We start from the raw sequence: 3,462 nt of genomic DNA on the forward strand, positions 1-3,462 counted from the left end.
CTCGTAGGCACATTCCCAAGGAGTCTATAGACATATTGATTATGTCCATACAGTGTCTCTGTAACGGGTGTAATCACAGCATAATGTAGACGTACTCAACAGACACTGTGGGCTGCAGCTGAAGTTCCAGGGTGATTAATGTCTGGAGGGACCTAAAAGAATTTAATAATCCTCAATAAACATATAGACAGGATTTAATGCTTGTGGCTAGATTTGACAGGGAGACCTGGTGTGCTGCAGTCCATGTGGTTGCAAAGAGTCTCTTCAACCGAGATTTCACTTGAATGAAATGTGTGGGAATCCAACCTTGTGATTCACCTGCTGCTACTATTCACCAAAGGAAGACTTTCTCTTGCTTGATGATAAGACGTCCTGCCTTCTGCTCGGAGGGAGACTGGTCCTCTTCCACTAAAAGCCGCTCCTTGTACAAACGTCCCTGTAAAGCTGGAACAAATGCAGTCAGCGCCTCAGCTCACAAGAAGCTTGGAAGCGGGAGAGCCCCACAGAGAACTGCATCCCACTCCTGCTCCATCTAAGATGCCTGAGAGGCATGGGCACGTGGTGCTGTAGCCACGCGTTCCGGGAAACAAACTCACTCAGAAGGACAGTGCAGAGAGTGGAGTGCAGTTTCTTACACCAGGGGCCCAAGGCAGAGTCTCCTCTTAGCCAAGGAGTCCGACCAGTTTTTGTGAAAACCTTATATACCCTAAGTGTACGTGCCCAAACCCACCTCCCCAAATTCCCTGAAACTAGTCTGAACAAAGGAAAAGAAAGATACAATCAAAGTTAACCCGTGATTCATATGCCTTAATCCTAGGTAGTTAACAGTGGACAGTTATCAATAGGCCTGTGGTCATACCCCAATAAGTGTAATAGAATGTATGATTCTATTCGGTTACGCAGATAATTAGGGTATTCTTTTAGGATGGAGAGTCTAGGCATGAGCCCTGGGGCTCTTCCATCCGGGGGCTTGGTTTTCCAGTTGGTATGCTGTTTCCTTAGATACTGGGCATAAAGCTCACAGTGCTCGAGCTGGAGTCTTGCTTTCAGGATGGAGCCTGTTCTGTCTGTTTCCTTCTTCAGTGGGAGTCATGTACTCAACACTTCCAAGCGTGTGCATACGTGAACGAGAGGCCAGCAATGGAAGAGACGCAGGGTGGCGGTCTGGCAGGTAGGCAGTTGGGTGGTCCCCCTCCCCTTCCTGTCTCTGCGTTGCCTGCTAACAGAGCATGTCTGAGTCCGACGGTGGGGCAGCTGTTTGGATGGCTGACTGATTCTGCGCACGGGATATTTACAAGTTCGGTGTGCAACACACGGGGAGTCCCCAGGCATGGATGCGCGATATATTTTTAGCCACAGTTGGTAGCATGACCTCAGCCCCCAGGCAATACCAGCTGCAGAGGGTTATGCCATTCAGATCTTGAACCACATGCTTTAATTCTCTGCCCTTGCTAGTTTAAATGCTAGTTTATTCTTTTTTATTCATTTATTTTTAAAATTTTGGCTGCCTAGGTCTTTGTTGCAGTGTGTAGGGTTTCTCTAGTTGTGATGTGCAAGGGATTTCTCTGAGATCTTGTTTCGCAAACCAGGGATTGCACCTATGTTCCCTGCGTCGTCGGAAGGCAGATTCTTAACCCCTGGGCCACCAGGGAAGTTGGACATGCTAGTTCCGAATGCTATGCTGGTGTAGATCCTCAGGAAGAAGGAAGAGCTGTTTGGGTGTGTTTGGAAGCCGACAGATTCGTATCAAGCGTGTCCCATCCTTGGTATGTTCATTTTTTCCCTGCTTTAGGTAATGAAGGCTGAGATAGAAGTTCCTCCCTGGGGTGATTTTTTACAATAATACAGGTGCCTCTGAGGCTTCTCTGATAGCTCAGTTGGTAAATAATTCTCTTGCAATGTGGGAGACCTGGGTTCGATCCCTGGGTTGGGAAGATCCCCTGGAGAAGGGAAAGGCTACCCACCCACTCTAGTATTCTGGCCTGGAGAAATCCACGGACTTGAGGTTGCAAAGAGTCAGACGGGACTGAGTGACTTTCACTTTCACTTTCAGAGGTGCCCCTGTAGGAAGATCAGATCTGCCAGGTTTGTACTGCTGTTGCCGTGGCAACCTGTTGTTATGCTGAGAAAGCCTTGGTCTTCAAGGGACCATTGCGTGCCTAAAGCAATGCTTGGGGGGTGGGGTGGGGTGGGTTGTGCTTCGTTTTAAATGACAAAGACCACTTCTCTGTGCATTTATGTGCATAGATGGTGCTGATTTACCAGAAGAGCCTCTCAGGGCAGCTTAGACACCCTTGAGTCTCTGAAGAGAGCTCAAAGTGATTTTTTGAGAAAACTTCCTGTTTTGCTCTGAAATCCCATCTTGGGACCTTTTTTATGTAGGAAGAATTCATTGGAAGGACTGATGTTGAAGCTGAAACTCCAAAACTTTGGCCACCTGATGGGAAGAATTGACTCATTTGAAAAGACCCTGCTGCTGGAAAAGATTGAAGGCACGAGGAGAAGGGGATGACAGAGGACGAGATGGTTGGGTGGCATCACTGACTCGATGGACATGAGTTTGAGTGAACTCCGGGAGCTGATGAAGGACAGGGAGGCCTGGCATGGGGTCACCAAGAGTGGGACACGACTGAGCAACTGAACTGAAGTGCTCAGATATAAAGTTTCCCCATAGACGTCTATGATGACGTATGTGTGAACTGCAAATGTCCCTTGCCGTATCAGTAAACAAGCAATGTCGCAGCCAGCAGGGCTTTCGGGCCTCCAACTGTGAATGAGGGCTCCCCAAACTGGGACCCAGCTGATGCTGCGACTCCCAAGGTGATGGCTCAGGAGCTGGGAGTTTCCTCAGTTACTGAGACTGTCTCCTGGGTGGATGCCTAAACACTCCCACCAAATAAAATAGCTCTCTACTTTCAGGTCGTGACTGTATTTCTTTGTCCACATACGCACTGCTCTGAAAACAACGACCTCGCTAGTGGAGCACTAGTGCGTAGAAGGGTGAGCAGCTGTGGTTTGAGCGGCACGAGAGCAAGACACCTAGCTGGACGAGTCTTTTTGAACTTTCAGGGGGTGTAATGGTGTGACATTACACCATGACATCACACCCTGACATTATACCATGGATGATAAAGACATAGGGCTTCCCAGGTGGCTCTGAAAATCAAAGTGTTAGTCGCTCAGTCGTTTCCAGCTCTTTGCGACCCCATGGACTGCAACCACCCCAGGCTCCCCCGTCCATGGGGTTTTCCAGGCAAGAATACTGGAGTGGGTTGCCATTCCCTTCTCCAGGGGATCTTCCTGATTCAGGAATAGAACCCAGGTCCCCTGCATTGCAGGCAGATTCTTTACCATCTCAGCCACCAGGGAAGCCCCGGTGTGGTGCTAGTGGTAAAGAATGTGCCTGCCAGGGCAGGAGAGACAAGATACATGGGTTTGATCCCTGGGTTGGGAAGATCCCCT

General features: G+C 49.0%; 1 long non-coding RNA gene across 1 annotated transcript; it reads left to right on the forward strand.

The window, feature by feature from the left end:
- The first annotated feature begins 312 nt into the window (after window positions 1–312).
- On the forward strand, window positions 313–2,918 carry LOC132657975 (uncharacterized). The gene is made up of 3 exons (XR_009596813.1): window positions 313–1,171; window positions 1,590–1,766; window positions 2,383–2,918. It is a non-coding gene; the product is annotated as an uncharacterized LOC132657975 (long non-coding RNA).
- Window positions 2,919–3,462: the final 544 nt, after the last annotated feature.

The sequence above is a fragment of the Ovis aries genome, chromosome 16, assembly GCF_016772045.2.
Source record: "Ovis aries strain OAR_USU_Benz2616 breed Rambouillet chromosome 16, ARS-UI_Ramb_v3.0, whole genome shotgun sequence".
In the NCBI taxonomy this organism is placed as follows: domain Eukaryota; kingdom Metazoa; phylum Chordata; class Mammalia; order Artiodactyla; family Bovidae; genus Ovis; species Ovis aries.